Here is a 17973-nt window from a genome sequence, read left to right on the forward strand (position 1 = left end):
ATTTACCAGCACTTTGTACCTCACACGATTATGAACATGGCGGGGAAATCAGAAAAAAAGTGACCTAAACACACAACGGGTATCAGGACACTAGGACCCGAGCAGACTCTCCTTGGCTCAGAGATGAGTTCTGTCCTGAGATGGACAGAATTGAGCAGAGGAGATCTCTCCAAAGAAAAGGGCTGCCGGGGTAAAGCATAGCATGGAACAGAGAGCCACGTCAATTAACTTTACTCTGCAAGCAAAACTTTTAGACATTTGTTCATTCTGGGACACTCTTCTCTTCAAGTCAGTACGACATCCTTTCCTGAACATTCTGCGATGAGAACTCGCTGGCTAAAGTGCCAGAGAGTTCATTCTATTCCGAATTCCTACTTCTGTATGTTATCGTTTGGAAACACAGGGTCCACAGTTGGCTCATGGGACCTGTATTCTTTTGTAATGTTTCCCCAGGGATTCTTTGTGTGTATGTGTGAGTGTGTGTGACTCTGTCAAACAGGTGTCTGTGTCTATTCTTTTTTTCAGAACTTCCTGTACTTTTAATGTTCTTCTCAACATGAAAATAACTCTCTCTTATTAACCAGCTTGAACTGCTTTTCCCCTTTCAGTTCTCAGTGTGTAGAACAGGTTTTCCCCGCTTACCTGCATGGACCTGGGGCCTGACGCACTGTTACTGACGTCTTCGAAAGAGCCAAGTATTTCAGTGCACAAGGAAAGGTCTGCTTTCCCTGCACTGCGCAGAGATTGACCCCCTGCTCTGCGGTGAGAGGGTGGGGTGGGTGCTGGGAAGCCCCAAGTCAGGCGAGAATCGGGTCCACCGAGAGCAGGGGGCATCCTTTCCGGACCTGCAGGTACTTCTTCAGTGGAACTTGGACTTTTGCTGCAATTCCCTGTCCTCCTGCCCCTGAGGAACCAGCCTAACCAGCAGAGCGACAGTGCACGGCACTTGGAAGCCAACCATGGCCCAGGTTTTCCCAAAGACAACTCCCTGCATGGTCAACAGGGAGGGGTGGACACTACTTGGTCCTTGGGTGAAGCCTCAGGCCACTGGTGATTCTTGGAGGCTTCATCAGGAGAGAAAACAAAGTTAGACTACTTATCCACATCACTTGAGGGTGGAATTAGCGTCTGTGGGGGTCATAGTCTTCCTCTCTCCCCATTCTCAGCTTTTGGAGAGCACCCAGTGAGCACTCACGGGTCAGAGAAATGAATGTCTCTATGATGCCCTGCAGCAGCCCATGGGTTGCACCTCTGACCACTGAGCACCAGCACGCAAAGGGCTTTATAGTAAAAAATTCAAACAGTGTGTGAATGCCCAGAGCATTGCTCAGGCACACAAATGGTTCAGCCTGCTTTGGTAGACTAGGTATGTGCAGTGTCATTTTTGAGCCCTCTGTAATAGAAGTTGCATTTGCATAATACAGCTGGCAAAGCCTTTTCAGATATATTTTCTATTTTAAGTCTAAAAACAACCAACTTTTGAAAGTGAAGTGCTTCTGGGTTGCCGCCAGCTGCCACCTCACGGTGCAATGAGGAAACTGAGTCTTGGAGAGGTTAAGTGACTCGGCCAAGGTCAAACAGCTAGTAAGTGGTGCAGCCAGGACTCAAACCCAGTCTAGAAGCCATGCGCACCTTGTTCCCCTCGCCCTTCCCCTGTGTGACTGAGACATTGTGGTTTAATCTGGATCGACCCTGTGTGGAGGAGACAGGGCTGCAGCAGCAGGAACAGCAGCATCAGGCCTGGCACTGTGTTGACGAGGAAGATGAAGATGAGGATGAAGATGGTGAAGAGGACTCAGAGGTTGATGGGGACGCGCAGGGCATGGATGAGACGAATGGCTACAATGAGTCACCCGATGATGGAGAGGTCAGTGAGGTGGACATGGGAGGCAGCTCACAGGATCAGGACCACTGGATGATCTAGGGAGATTCCAGGCCCGCCCAATCTATCCTGGATGCCCTGCGGAACCAGCTGATCACCCAACACCCCCCACACCGACCCCAGTGCCTGAAAGCTCACCCTCGGGCACCTCCTCAGCTGCTGCCAGCACCTGGTATCCTCAGCCCCTCCCAGCCCATCAATCTGCCCTTGCATCCCCACGTTTCTGGCCAGTACCTCACTCCTTGGTTGCCAGACCTAGTCTCTTTCTAACTCTCTTTAATAAAGACACAGGACTGATATAAAAATAAAAAAACAACCAACTTTTGAGATAGCTGTGATTATTAACTCCTTATTTTACAAATGAAAAGTCCCTGACTCAGAAAAGAGCACCCAGAAAGTGGCCAGTCCAGATGTCTTTGTCTAATACCACTGGGTCCCAGGACGGACTGCACAGCAGAATCAACTGGAGCCTTAAAAAGGCTCATGTCCAGGCTGCGTTCCCAGAGCATGGCTGCATTCCTCTGAAATGGGGCCCAGGGAGGTCCAGGCATTGACAATATTTAAAAGTACAATCCATTCCCATTGTGTGGCCCATCACTGGTGCTCCTTTTTATCAGGGCTCTGACTTAGGGGACTTGGAATCATTTGGGGTCCTGGGACAGGAAGTTAAGGTCAGAGCCTCCCTTGAGTTCCAGCAGGTTGGGTTTCTCCAATGAAGCCAAACAGCGTGGACCGATGTTTTCTACGATGGGTCACTGAACACCTGCCAGGACAGTCCTCTAAGAGGTCCCTGCAATCGCAAAGTGGCCCAGTGAAGAGTGAAGGTCTAAAATTCTCTTGGCTGGTAGAAATCTGACTTCGTGGTTCTCCCTGTTAAACTTCATCACTTTTCTGTGATGTGGGTTCCAACTTTTCATGGAAGAACAGGGAACAGCCTGTCGGTGTTGGTCAGCAAATTGGGGAATAGCCTGTGAACTGAGCTGCCTCCTTCACTCCCTCTCTGCTGGCAGAGTCTGACAAATAGGGGGATGGGGTTTGGGGGACCTGAGAAGGCGTCAGGAGCTGTTGTCAGCTCAGGGTGGCTCAGAGGAACCTGTGAGGTTCAGGCCTCTCTCAGGAGAAGAATCTGGGAGATCTCAGCCTCGAATGCATGAGCCTTAGCACCTGGGTCCCCAGATGACTTGCAGGATGCCCAACAATGAGCAAAATCCACGGTAATTTCAGCTTGAAGCCGTTCCCTTACAAACATCCCGGTGGAGGTCCACATCCCTGAAGCCCTGGAACAGGGGAACCGAATACCTTTTATGTCTATCCCAGAGGCCAGGGCGGATTCAGCCTCGTGGAGTCTGAAGCTCACACGCAGGGTTGTGGAGCCGACTTTAAGAAAGAGATTTCATCGGAACCACCAGAGTCGGCTCTGGCCCAGGTGTGCTAAGACTGGTCCAAAGTGCTGGGAGATATAAAATGTGCAATTCTGCATACTGAGTGTAAGATGGCTACAGGTTTGATGCAAGAAAATAGGAATTCTGGTAAATTCCATTAATTCCCATCAAAAAGAAAAAACAAAAGCATGGTGCAATCATATGAATGATTGTATAAGCCTCACTGTGCAGGGCGTGTGGCTGCCAGGGGGATTCACCTCACAATAAGGACCTCCCCTCCTCCCACCATGAGGAGGTTTTCTCAGACACGCTTCCAGCCCTGCACGTGGCCACCATATTCCTCCTGCAAGTCCCCCCCCACCAATCCAGTGCTAGCAAACAGGACACTATCCTATCACCTGTGACCTTCCCGTCTCAAACCACGTGCTCAGTAGAATGGGTGGTGGCCTTGGCTGCCTGGAAGGCTGGCAGTGACCTAAGTATACATGGAAGACGCAGGGAACCAAGCTACTCTGCTGCAGGGAGCCCAGGCTCTCTGCATCCCTAACTTGGCTTTCCTTTCCCAGAATTTTAACAGTGCCCATGGCTATTCCAATGCTACCCAGGAACATGGAGGGGAAAGAGATAGCTGTCTTGAGAGATTGTAGATCAAATTTCTTACTTGGGAAAATTTTATGTAAAAACATAACTACCTTGCTAGATCCTCTCCAAGGATCTTGGAAGGAGCCCATGCAAACCCCAGGCCCTGAGGATTATACGAATTATAGATAGCTGCATGGTGAACGCATCTCTGCCAACAGCCAATACGATAGAGAGAAGTTGGGTGTTGGGAGAGAGAGAACAAGAGAGTGAGAGAGCGAGAGAGAGAATGGAGGAGGGAGGGAGGGAGGGGAGAAACTGGGTGTAGGTGGTGTGAGAGGAGGTGGGCGAGTAGTGCCAAAAAACAGGAGAGAAGTCACCTGCTAGGGCCACACTCTACTGTGGGTTCTGCCTGGACCCTTACTACCCCCTCTGCACCCCCAAGCTGGGCCCCCTGGAGCTCAGCCCCATCAGGACATCATCAGGCTCTGAGAAGGGCCACTCCTGGCCCCCACATTCTCCATCCTCCTTTTCACCAGGTCACACCACCTGTGGATGAAACTAAGGCCAGATTCATAGAGACAATGGTAATGTCCCTGGCTCCCGGCATCTGTGAACGCCCCGTCTTATTGCTGAGCGCCCCAGGGTCTCACATGTGGCCCCAACAGACTTTGCAATACCTGGCCAGGGACGATGATGGGCATTCAGGAGAGGCTGCCCTGGAGTCCATGCAGGGACCAAGGCCCAGTGGGGCTGCTCCTGGCCCATGTCTCACGGAACAAGAACCAAATTGTGTTCTTCAGACTGCCTGCCACACCTGTCTGCACACCTGTGTGTATGTCTGCAGCTAGGTGTGGCCATCAGGCCCTGCCCCCAAGACCACATTCTACATGCTGTTTCCTGTGACCAACCTTTCCCTTAGGCCAGCAGAACCAAGTCCTCCCCCGGTCAACATCCCTGTGTGCAGCAGCATCCCAGGGCTGCTGTAACAAAGCTCCACACACAGGGTGGCTTAAACAGCAGACATTTATCGCTTCACAGTCCTGGGGGCTGGAAGTTCAAGATCAAGGTGTGGGCAGGGCTGGTTTCTCCTGAGGCCTCTCTCCTTGGCTTGCAGACAGCTGTTTTCTCCATGTCGTCACGTGGCCATCCTTCTGTGAGTGTCTGTCTTTGAGTCCATATTTCCCCTTCGTTAGGATTTTAGAATTTGGGGCACATGACACAGCCCATAACACTGTGCAGATGGACTCTATGTCATTCTGTTCACTGGCTCATCTCAAGAGACTGGAAATGGCTGGGTCTCCACTGGGGTCCAACCAGAGCTTCACTCCCAGCTCGGAGAGATTCTAGCTCTGAACTTGATGGTTCCTTCAGAGTTGGACCCTGAGGCTTTGCTGTGAGTTGGTGAGGATGCTTTCTGAAGATGGCTGGGGCAGCTAAAGTCAGCTTGCCACCTTCTGGGAGACTCGCTACATTTCCCTTGACGGTGGGCAGCTCCAACCCATCAGGAGGGAGCTGCTGCACCAGCCTCACCCTGAGACACTCTGGAAAAAGTGTGGTTGAGTTGTGCCACCAACATGATGTTGAAGTCCTAGCCTAGTACCTGCTAGTGTGAACTGACTCAGAGACGGGGTCTTTGCACATGATTTAGGTAAGATGAGGTCATGATGGTGGGTCCTAATCCAGAATGACTTTGTCCTTATAAAAAGGGGAAATTTGGACAGAGAGACATGTACAGAGGGAGATGCCACATGAACTTGAAGACAGTCATTTACAGGCCCAGGAGAGAGGCCTGGACCAGATCCTTCCCTCACAATCTCAGAAGGAACCAGCCCTACCAATCATGTGATCTTGGACTTCCAGCCTCCAGGACTGTGAAGCAATACATTTCTGTTGTTTAAGCTGCCCAGTCTGTGGTGCTTTGTTACAGCAGCTGCAGGAAATGAATACAAGTGTCGGCAGGGAAACCCGGGCTCCCATGGTCCTGTCTCCTCTGCCAGGTGCCCCTTCTCTCAGTGGCAGCAGAGGCTAGTGCCAGGGAGACCCAGGAGAGGGCCGAGTGGCTCCCAGTTGCTTTCTCACTTCTTCCTGTGCTCACGGATTTTGCAGATCTGGTTGAAAAGCAGATTCTGACTCAGTGGGTCTACAGTGGGGCCTATATTCCTTTCAGCTTCTGGGTGAGGCTGATGTGGCCCCACTGGAGTAACAAGGAGCCTGGGTTCTGGTACTCGATTTGCTGCCCTTCAGACTTGCCTGCAGAGGAATGTCATGCTGGTTTCCTCGGGTCTGGGCTGTGGCCTGGGTGTTGGCAATGTTTAAAGGCCCCTGGGTGAGTCTGATGTGCAGCCTTTGGGAGGAAGACACTCCCTGGGTGTTCAGAGGGCAGGGGGAGCAGAAGCATCTCCAGAGCCTGAATCTCGTCCAGCCTGGGACCCCTTTGTAAGAATAGACAAATGTGAATACACTGGGCAAGTCCAGAAGGGAGACCATGGCCTCATGCACTGTGCTCAAAATGCCTCCCTTTTACTAGAACATCTAGTCATGTGAACAAGTCACTGAAGTGTATCCTCCACACTGGGAAGAAGAGGATGAGGGCCCCATCCCGAGCCATGACCTGCCTCTGGTCATAAGTTAGGGCCACTGGGAGGAGCTCCCAGGACTGAGCCAGAAGCTGTCCCAGAGGGAAACCCAGGGCCTGAAGGAGTATCTCGGGTTCCCAGGGACCTGACTTCATCCAGTGTGGCGTTTAAGCGCCTCTCAGCTTCATGGCATAGGCAGGCCTCCTGAGGGAGGCTGCGGGTGGGTCTCCAACCAGATGGGTTGTCCAGGTCTGTGCAGGTCTGGCGGTTTTGACCCACCTGGAACAGCTCTGCTGGGTCATGTGAGCCCTGGAGCCCCCGTGGAAAAGCTGCTGTGCCCCTTCCTTTGTCCACTGCTGATGGTATGGACCCTGCACCCTCACTGATAAACGCTTGCCCTGACGCTCCCTCGGAGTCAGCTTCCCAGAGCACCACCTGCTTTCAGGCTCTTTCCAAAGAAACCAGTGCCCTTGGGACTCCACTCCTGTGTGTCCTGTGTTGTGGTGAGTGTGGACTGCTGGGGGTCAGAGGACATGTGTACTTTATTTTTTAAATAAATTTATTTATTTATTTATGTTTGGTCTTGTTGCTGCGCGCAGGCTTTCTCCAGTTGCAGCGAGCCAGGGCCACTCTTCATTGCAGTGTGCAGGCTTCTCATTGTGGTGGCTTCTCTTGCTGCAGAGCACAGGCTCTAGATGCGCGGGCTTCAGTAGTTGTGGCAGGCAGGCTCAGTAGTTGTGGCTCACAGGATTAGTTGCTCCACGGCATGTGGGATCTTCCCGGACCAGGGCTCGAACCCATGTCCCCTTCATTGGCAGGTGGATTCTTAACCACTATGCCACCAGGGAAGTACCGACAGGTGCACTTTATTTTATTTTATCTTTTTAACATCTTTATTGGAGTATAATTGCTTTACAATGGTGTGTTAGTTTCTGCTTTACAACAAAGTGAATCAGTTATACATATACAGATGTCCCCATATCTCTTCCCTCTTGCATCTCCCTCCCTCCCACCCTCTCTATCCCACCCCTCTAGGTGGTCACAAGCACTGAGCTGATCTCCCTGTGCTGTGCGGCTGCTTCCCACTAGCTATTTATTTTACGTTTGGTAGTGTATATATGTCCATGCCACTCTCTCACTTTGTCACAGCTTACCCTTCCCCCTCCCCATATCCTCAAGTCCATTCTCTAGTAAGTCTGTGTCTTTATTCCCGTCTTACTCCTAGGTTCTTCATGAGATTACTTTTTTCTTAGATTCCATATATATGTGTTAGCATACGGTATTTGTCTTTCTCTTTCTGACTTCACTCTGTATGACAGACTCTAGGTCCATCCACCTCACTACAAATAACTCAATTTCATTTCTTTTTATGGCTGAGTAATATTCCATTGTATATATGTGCCACATCTTCTTTATCCATTCATCCGATGATGGTCACTTAGGTTGCTTCCATCTCCTGGCTATTGTAAACAGAGCTGCAATGAACATTTTGGTACATGACTGTTTTTGAATTATGGTTTTCTCAGCGTATATGCCCAGTAGTGGGATTGCTGGGTTATATGGTAGTTCTATTTGTAGTTTTTTAAGGAACCTCCATACTGTTCTCCATAGTGGCTGTATCAATTTACATTCCCACCAACAGTGCAAGAGGGTTCCCTTTTCTCCACACCCTCTCCAGCATTTATTGTTTGTAGATTTTTGATGATGGCCATTCTGACTGGTGTGAGGTGACACCTCATTGTAGTTCTGATTTGCATTTCTCTAATGATTAACGATGTTGAGCACTCTTTCATGTGTTTGCTGGCAATCTGTAGACATGTGCACTTTAGCTACAGGCAGCTGTGGCCAGACTGTCCCCTGGACTCCACTGCTTGTCAGTGAGGGTACCTGGCCCATCCCCCCTGATCCCTCCAGCACTTGGCAGCTTCCCGAGGCCTGAGGCAGGAGAAGAAAGGACTCTGTCCCCAGAGAGTCTGCAAGCCTGCAGGGGTCGGGGTGAGGGTCACAAGCAGGAGGGGAGCACCATGCTCACCTTGTGTCCCCTGCTCACCTGAGTGCGGGCTGAGGACAGAGTGCTGTGTAAACGGGGGCAGCTGTGGGCAGGCGGCCTGGCCAGGACTGGCTATTCCTGCCCTGACTCTCTCTTCCTCTCTGTCCCCTCAGCTTCCCCACCTTCACGGACCAGGCTTTGGCCACATCATCCCAGCAAGAGTACAGGGCTCTGGGAGTCACTGGGGCATCCCGGGAAAAACCACGTGCTAACACCGTGTGCCTGTGTGTCTGCTCCTCTGTTTCCCACGGTGGCCTGTAGGCTCAGAAATGCTGACCTTAGAGGAGTACTCTCATTCAGAGAATCCGACATCAGATGTGATTGCATTTGTGTAAAGATGGCCCTCACTGACCCATGCGTCTAACAGCCTGCCAGGGCACCACAGCCCCCATCCTCTGAGACAGCCCCGGGCCCTGCTTCCAGGTCAACCAGAGAACTGGGGACCGGCTGAGGCCCCTGACTTTGATCTCTGAACGGCTGTGTTTAACAACCTAGAGACACTCTGCCTTCACGGCCATGGGTTCTTTCTCTGGACCCAGCAGTCACCCTGACTCTGGCCAGCCGGGACAGCGGGCAAAGTGGTGGAGGGGAGGCAGACGTCAGAAGTCACCTGGACAAAAGGGGGCTGTGCTAGAAGCTGCTAGAGTCCAGTATTCCTTTCCCTGCTCCCCGGGTTCGGCCCACCCTACGCAGCCCTGCAGGCTTTTCACAGACGGGACCAGGCACTGGTGTGACATCATCCACAGGGAGACACTGAGCCTCTGGGAGCACTGGAGGAAGCCAGGCTCACCTGGAGAAAGTGCCCAGGCATTGGTGGTTGATGTCTAACAGCCGCTGTGTTCACCTGTTGGTGTCGGACACAGGCAGTCCGGGGGTGGAGCAGGCAGATAAAGGCACTGGAAGAGATTGCCCGAGGTTCCCGCCCACATGGACAAGAGAACAGTGAGAGGATGGACAGTCACGGGTGGCTCCCTGGCTGCCATCAGGGCCTCTCCGTGTGGATTTGCCCAGCCAGATCTGGCGGGGATTGTGCGCAGTCCAACCACTGTGTTCTGGCTTTGCCCTCTGACCCTAGGAGGCCTTGGTCATCCCAAGGTCATCAGTTTTAACCCCACCCTGCAGGGCCCCAGGGTTGAGTCCCCTCTGCTCTCCAGCCCCCGCCCAAGGAAACAGCTCAAGTGCTTTGGAGGTCAAAGATAAATGTCACCCTGCCACCCATTGTCATCCTTCCTCAGAGGGACAAAGAAACCCTGGGAAGGCTGAGAGACAGGTTTATATGTGGGGATTTTCAAAATCTGGGAGTCAGCCAGGGGTGTGTGTGTGTGTGTGTGTGTGTGTGTGAGAGAGAGAGAGAGAGAGAGAGAGAGAGAGATAAAGAACTAGAGAAGAGAGAAGATGAAAAGGCCAGCAGAAGGTTTTCTATAGCCCAAAGAAGGCCCAGAGCCAATACCTGGGGAAACGCCCCAGGTAGTATTTTGTTCTAGTAAAAGTAAATTCCAGTGTCCTAGGTAAGGACCAATGCGGAAGCAGGAGCCTGGAACTTGGGATGATTTTCCCCATAACCTGTCTGTGGCCTGTGGAGTTGGACCAGTCTCCAGTTCCCAGTGGCCCTCCCAGGGAGCCCTGGAGAAAACCACCTTCTACCTGGCACTGCTTTCGCTGTTAAATCGGTAATGATCATCGCACCTGCATCTGGGGCTTCCTGGGGAGGAGCTGATGAGACACTGGGGCAGGAGGGGAACCAGGTATGGGACCCTGGTTTCTGCCACCCAGAGCTCACAACCCCTTGGGCCCACAAGCCTGTAAGATGGTTTCTCAAGCTGTCTGACAAGGTCCACAGACACCAGCTCCAGGTCCGTCCAGGTGTGGGATGGCAGTTCTATGCAGTTCATGTTCGGGGGGCACCAACCTGGCACATGTGTGGGCCCCTGTGAAGCCACCAAGTGACAACTTGATCAGCTCGCGCTGGGCCCCTAGGCACCCTGTCATAGTGAACTAGGGGGACCAGGGCAGAATGACGATCCCTAAGTGAGCCTTATTCCTGAAACCCTGATGGGGAGGGGCCCTGTCCTCCGGAATCTAACAGCCCCCGACCTGCTAGGGCTGAGTCCACCTGTGCCAGGGCCATGCCCAGGGTAATTTCTAAGAGTCGGCAGTGTTCTCTCCGAGTAAAAACCTGGTCCTCTGCTGCAGGAGCTGCCTCCAAGGGGGATTCATTTCATTGGGTTGAACCTCTTTTAAGAGATGGGAGGGGAAGAAAAGAAGGGAAAGACGGGAGCGATGACCATCCCATCGAGTCAACATAGGCGGTCTGGCTTGACCTTGGCAGGAAGGCAGCAGGCTTGCTGGGCCCCTTCCACGGGCATGGCTGACACAGGGGAGGGCTTTGCTGCAGGACGGGCACCGCATGTGGCTGCTCCCCAAGCGTCCACTAGGTGGCAGCATGACACCTGGGCGAGAGCTTGCCAGTCTTGGAGACAGTGATTTAGGTTCCACCTATTTTCACAAAAGCCTGAAATTTGCCAACTGGATGCAGTATTGGAAATCACATTTCTGCAGGTAAAAAAGATGTAGTAAGTGATTTATTTTCGAAGTAAGTGGTTGGCATCTGGCTGCTCAATTCAGGGAAGCAATGTCTCATCTTTGCCATTATGTATTGAGGGCTGAAAGGGAATTGGAAAGGTTTCTTATGTCCTCTTGTTAAAGATCTGCCTGGTGCATGTTCATTCCTGCTGGCCTGAACTCGAGGTGGGCTCATTTTGATGCGGGATGCCGAAAGTTTGAGCTGGAAGGGCCCTTCATCCAGGCTTGTTCATCCACAATCTAGAGGCCTTGGGAATTGAAAGACATACCACGTATTCCTGGAGAAGGCCACTTAGACGTCAGAAAGACTTGGGTTCCTTAATTCGGGTTCGAATAGTCCAGGCCTTTGATTAAAAGAAATCTAAAAACAATAGGTTTACTATGTAGTCAACATGGTTTGGATGTAGGTTCTAAGGGGGTAACACAAAGGATCCTAGGTCTAATCCACCCTGTTTTACAGAGGGAGCAACTAAGCCCCCAAAATGAGTGTTCATTGAGCCCGTGGACCTCATAGCTGCTTGTTTGGCGCTCTCTCCACTCTGCCCTGGTCACAGAGCCTCAGTGAGTGGAGGAAATCACATTGAAGGGCTGAGCTGTCTTTTCTTGATTCCCAGACACGGAGCGAAGCCAAGGATGAGGCACCTTCTTGACACACCCCCAAAATGTTTGAGAAATGTCAAGAAGAGTGACAGGTGATTCTTCTAGGTTGGAGAAAAGAGATGCATTTCTACATATTCTTTTGCCTCCTTTTAGTTAACGGACGACTGGCCTATGGAAAGCACTACACAGAGGGCAGGGATTTAGACCCCAGATAAATGTGTTTTGTCCTCCACTTTCCCCTACACTTGGGCACATCACCGTGAAAAATTTCAAGCGACCCGCTTGGGAGCTGAGTCCCAACCCTCTCACCACAGCTCCTCCAGGCAAAGTTCCAGTCCCTGCATGGGGAGGTTCAGCTTGGGAAGAAAGCTTTTATGTTCCAACCAGTGCGTCGTGACTTATCACATGTTTCTGCAGCATGAGAGGGTGAGGTTAGACTTAGAAGTTATGCACAGGCTGAGGAATGTGCTGGAGAAGGAAAAGGGCAGGCTTTGATGGCAGTGGGTGGAGACTCCTCAGACTTTGCCTCCCAGGCATCTACAGAGCTGGGCCCTGCACAAGGAGTCCAAGTGGTCCTTAGCACCCAGGAGCAACTCTGGAACCAAGTTCCAAAGGTGGACCTGTAAGAGCAAGGGCAGCTACCACATGATCCTCACTTGCCCAGGCTTCCCAGGATGGAGGGCCAAGGACCTCTCCATCCACGTGGACCCCAAGGCAGGGGGTGCCTTGTGCCTGGGGGCCCCTGCTATAACCCAGGGCCAAGCTCGGGCCTGGCACCCTTGGATGGTCCAGAGTGATTCTCCAGACCCCAGGCTCAGCACAGAGCCTGCTCCTATGGCACAGATGCTGCCTGACCTACATCACCCACTCCCACAGGAGTAGAACGGCCTTCACAGAGTGGGTTTGTCAATATACACTTGTTTCTGTTTTTAAATGTCTGGACTTGGAGATTTTATTGTGCGCCTTCTCTTTCCAACCACAGAGAGAACGATTAAATAAGATCCATTCCCTCATCCCTCACTTATCCCCTTAACCTTTAGCTTGGCCCTTTATCCTCTAAGGCAAGTCTCTAACCACACAGACAGAAGCACCATCAGGGGAAGTCATTTTCTGCAACCATCTCCAGCACGTGGAGAGTTTAAAGGCATTTTAAAAGTCAAAATTGATGGCTGCCACTGCCCCCCACATGTGGTTTCCCCCTTTCACGTGGTTAGTGACACTTCTGGAAGTTCAGCTGTGTTAGAAAGACAAGATTTCCCCTTCGAGGTCATTTTGCATTTCATTCTGAAGGTGGGCTGAGCGGACTCACCCTACGCTTTGCATTTCCCTGCAAATGGGCTTCAAATTCGACCAAGAGCTGTGAGCACCTGGGTGAGGGACTCACTCCTCCCCAGGGCCAGTCCTTTTCAGCCAACAGCAGCTTTCCAGCTCCACACGCTGTTGACCTAGCAGAGTGGATCAACTCTGCTGTGCATTAGAATCAGGACCCTCTCGTCCCGTCTTCCAACCACAACTTGTCATCTCCCCATAAGCCTTACGGCCTGCACCACCTGCTCGCATGAGGATTTACAGACTGCGTTCTGCCCAGCAGAACAGAGTCCGTGGTTGAATTCTTATGGAAACCTGTGTCGACTGGTTTCCTATTAGAGATCCAGAAAGCACATTTAAAATGCACAGAATGCCTGCATCACAGGAACCTGTTCACGTGACCCCGTATGTCTTCGGGGTCCTTGGCCCGGCACCACCCTTCACGCCTGCCCAGCGAAGGCACCTGTCTGCCCGCCCTGGCCTCACTCTCTGGCCTGAGCTCTTCCAGCCAGAGAAGTCGGCCCACCCCTCTCTCCCCATAAATCTTCCCTTCCTTCCACTGCCGAGCGCCTGTAACACGATGTACCATCCAATTGTATGTTTTATGGATGTTCGGCTGTAAGTCCTTTGAAGCAGAAGTTGCATTCCATTCCTTCCTGAACCTGGACCAGAGCAGCAAGGATGGTGCTGAGTGTGCACCTTGCGGGTCAGCCAACACCCCTGGCTGACTGGACTTTTTCCCAACGCTTTGCTGCTCTCATCCCTCCTCCTGGACAGCTTGGCTGGGTTTGCTCATTAGTGCCTCTACCAGGGGATGAAGAGGACAGGATGAAAGGCAGAACCCTGACTGACTGTGTCGTTCACCAGGTCCTAACATTGCACAGGAGTTTGCTTGGCCAAAGTGAATGGTTGGTATATTTCTGTACTTGAAGAGCCAAGGGAGAAATTTCCACTGCTGTGTGTGTCTGTGTGTCTGTGCGTCTGTGTGTGTGTTTGTGTATCTACCGATGTGTATATGTCTACGTGTATGTCTGTATATGTGCGTGTCTGTGTGTATATAAAAGTATGTGTCTGGGTGTGTCCATGTGTGTCCGTGCATATTTGTGCATGTGTGCCTATGTATGTATCTGTGTAACATATATTAATGTATGTGTGTTGTGTGTGTCTATAGGTATCTGTGTGTCTGTATGTCTGTGGATTCCTGTAGATGTGTGTGTGTGTGTGTGTGTGTGTGTGTGTGTGTGTGCTGTCTACCAGCGCATGAACACAGGGCGTGAACTCAGAGTTAGTCCTGGCCGTCCTCTGACATGGAAAATGGCAGTTGGCCTCCACTACCCACTCCATCTTCCTGGGCTTTCTGCTGGGCCCAGATGTCCAGGTGCTGGAGCAGTGGGACGCTTTGTTCCAATGTGTCCTCGAGCTGCAGCCCACCGCCCACAGCCCCACGGAGACAGCCCAGCTGATTTGCATCTCTGCACATCCCGGGAAACTGGACTGGATCCAGAGCCAGCCCTGCTGCTTCTGTGAGGAGACAGCCCTAGGAGTTTCACAACCAGCCTGCTTACTGCCCCAGGATGATGGCTTCTCCACCTCCTTTGCTTTCTAGACCAGACGAAGACAAGATGCAGGCTGGGCCACCTGGCTGTTCAGAGTGGGGAGCCCTGGGAAGGGGACCCCCTCGGTGCCCACATCCCAAGTGTTCAGCAAAGGAATCCTTACCCAGCTCGGCCATCACTTGTCCTGGTCACTTTCATTTCTTGTAAATGAGCTCTTCTTTTTCTCTTTGGAAACCTCAAAAATTCCCCTTTACCTTTGAAATTCCAAAATAAGCATGTTTAAAATATATTCTGCTGTGAATTTGTCAGGCTTTTTTTTTTTTTTGCGGTACGCGGGCCTCTCACTGTTGTGGCCTCTCCCTTTGCGGAGCACAGGCTCCGGACGCGCAGGCTCAGTGGCCATGGCCCACAGGCCCAACCGCTCCGCGGCATGTGGGATCCTCCCAGACCGGGGCACGAACCCGTGTCCGCTGCATCGGCAGGCGGACTCCCAACCACTGTGCCACCAGGGAAGCCCTGTCAGGCTTTTTAAACAGGGCCAGTTACCTCATTCGCAGGACCTCATGCAAAATTAAAATGGGGGACCCTTGTTCAAAACATAGGAAAACAGCATGGTTAAAGGTACCAAAGTATAAAGCTTTCCTTTCCTTCACAGTCTTTCTTGACTAGCCATGGTGTTTTTATTTAATGTTGTTCCAAATAAAGAAAAGTTGAAATTTTAAATTGTTAGTGTGCATTTTAGCATTCACCTTTATATTGTGCAATGCCAGTTTTAAATGCAAATGAAAGAGCGTTTTAAGTCACATGAAGAACGATTGAGATTACCTAGCTTATTTTGTACCTCATACATGCAGGTGTATTTCATTCTTACCAGAACAATGGAAACACTGCAAAAAACTAACGCAAGTATTTTTAGTTCACTTATTGACACTTTGGCTTGGTGAGGAGAAAGGAAGGACTGAATCAGAAGGTGCTTCCCAGGCTTCCTTGGTGGCGCAGTGCTTGAGAGTCCACCTGCCGATGCAGGGGACACGGGTTCGTGCCCCGGTCCGGGAGGATCCCACATGCCGTGGAGCGGCTGGGCCCGTGAGCCATGGCTGCTGAGCCTGCGCATCCGGAGCCTGTGCTCCGCAACGGGAGAGGCCACAACAGTGAGAGGCCCGCGTACCGCAAAAAAAAAAAAAAAAAGGTGTTTCCCTTTCCTGCTGTGTCATCATCACTTTAGAGTAAGTGTTCGGCTGTTACAGGGATGTAAACAGGTGAGAGAAGCTAGGCCGGGCTGCCTTGGGTGTTCTTGTTGCTGAGAAGGCCACTGCCTTCCATTTGCATTTGAAGCAAATTCTGGTTCAAGTGAAGAGTGTGGCTCCTCAAGCTGTCAGCGCCCCACTCCCTCGGCTATAAAAGTACACACTTACTGTACATGATTTGAGTTTTGCTGAATAAACTCCACACATCCTGAGTGCATAGGAGCCCTATGTATGGGGTGCTGTGAACTCGAATCAGGCAGCAAAAACCCGGCAGACATTAGTTCTGCATGATGTATCCTCTGCTCACAGGCACGCTTCATTATCCCGCCAGACCTCACCTACAAAACACAGGTTCAAAGCTTAAATTATTAACGATTTCAAGTTGGTGACAGCAGGGCATTAAATCAAGTGGAGGGCCTTCTGAGCAGAGGGCCCCGTGTGACTGCAAAGGCCACACAGCAGTGAGGCTAGTCCTGCTTAGAACTGAAAAAAATCTGGTAAGTGTTCTTCTATTTGTTAATTGATTATTTTCCTCCCTGGATTCTCTCTGTTTTCCTGGAACTCTAGGAAAATAAGTAACGAGACTTCTGGTTCTCCCATTTATGTGTCCCCTTTTCTCTCTTATTCTGATTTCTTTGTCCTCATGAACAGTCTTCAAGAAATGCCTGGTCTTTCAGTTCACTAATTCATTCCTCAATCATGTCTATTTTGCTACTGAGCCTATTGAGATTGTAATTAGCAATCATGTTTTTGATTTTCCAATTTCCCCAGTTCTTTTTCATAACAAACTCTTCGTGTTTTATAGATAGTTTACATTCTCTAATTTCCTTGACTATATTAATTATAATTACCTTCAAGACTTTGCTGTATGGCCTTTTTCCATTTGTTGAATTGGATTGCCACTTTTTCATAATGTTCATTTTTCTTTGATGTTTGACAGCTCTCGGCTATCTGCTGATCTTTCTGTTTGGGAGTCCAGGATCAGTCCTGTTTCTCTGTGCCCGGTTTTCTCATTTGTAAAATAACGACCTGCAGTAGATCAACGGTTTTCAACTCTTGTTAGCTTTGGTAAATGTTGTCAAATGATAACTTATTTGTGGAAGCACAGTGTATAAATGGAGACCGTGTGGCAATAATCCCAGCAGATGCCAAGCCTGGAGATATCACCTTGGAAATCCCTCCTGCAGCCCCACCTCAAGATGGACTTTGGTGGGGCTCCCGGGCCACGTGTCTCAGTGACCACAGCCTGGACCCGGTGATCCAGATGTTCATTTCAAACTCAAATATTGTGTGATTCCTTGTAGGGGAACACCCAGACTTGAAATCTGTGAAATCCCTTCCCACACATTCATTGGGGCGTGTTTCTAGAAATGGAAGCATCTCCCTGGCGGGTACACTCGTGGTGACTTGAATACCATCACACTTCAGATGGGAACCAACCTCCCACGAGCAGCTCCCAGATACAGTCTCGACAAGGATAGCTGCACATAACGGTGGTGATGTAAGTCACCAGGGAACACACAATTCTGCTTCTTTTCTTTAAGTGGACCTCCTGATTCAAAGCATACATTTCCAGAAAGGACTGGGCTAAGCTCCAATCTTGGCCCCTGTGTAAAATATCAAAGTAGATGCTATAAATCAGTACATTCTCAGCATTCGATCATAAAAAAGACAAAACTGCCTTTTTGGCTTGACCCCATGCTGCTCTTTCCCAGAACCCGTGCAGAGCAAACGCCAGGTGGGACGGGGCTTTGTGGACCTGCGATCCGGTTTCTGGTCTAGAAATAAGTCAAAGCACCAAAGTGGAAATACCTGCTGTTCTTAAAATAGGTCTGTGTGTCTCAGTGTTTTTTTTTTTTCCTTACGTTCACTTGAGATTCAGCAAAAGAAATGAGGAAGTGAAATTTTTGAATTGGTTTGTCCTCTTATCTCAAAGAGGATGGTTCTTCTTTTAAGGGTTTCTAACAGGGAAAATTTTTACATGAATCAAACTAATAACAGCCACAACAACAATAATAAATCCTGGATTATAACCTCAAAAGAAGTTTGCCACTGGAAACCCATTTCCTTGGCTCTGGGAGGTTTTCAGCTCTCATCGTCTCCCAGGTTTTTCCTCCAAGAGCCCTGGGACCAAGGGCCCCTCATACCTCTGCTTCTTCTTACACTCTGAACTCTTTGTCCTTCTGAAGAGACTCTGGAAGAACTCT

At 50.6% G+C, this 17973-nt stretch overlaps 1 pseudogene; it reads left to right on the top strand.

The window, feature by feature from the left end:
* The first annotated feature begins 1510 nt into the window (after positions 1-1510).
* On the top strand, positions 1511-1924 carry LOC137227125 (anaphase-promoting complex subunit 15 pseudogene; annotated as a pseudogene).
* The last annotated feature ends 16049 nt before the right edge of the window (positions 1925-17973 follow it).

Source organism: Pseudorca crassidens, chromosome 7, assembly GCF_039906515.1.
Source record: "Pseudorca crassidens isolate mPseCra1 chromosome 7, mPseCra1.hap1, whole genome shotgun sequence".
NCBI lineage: Eukaryota > Metazoa > Chordata > Mammalia > Artiodactyla > Delphinidae > Pseudorca > Pseudorca crassidens.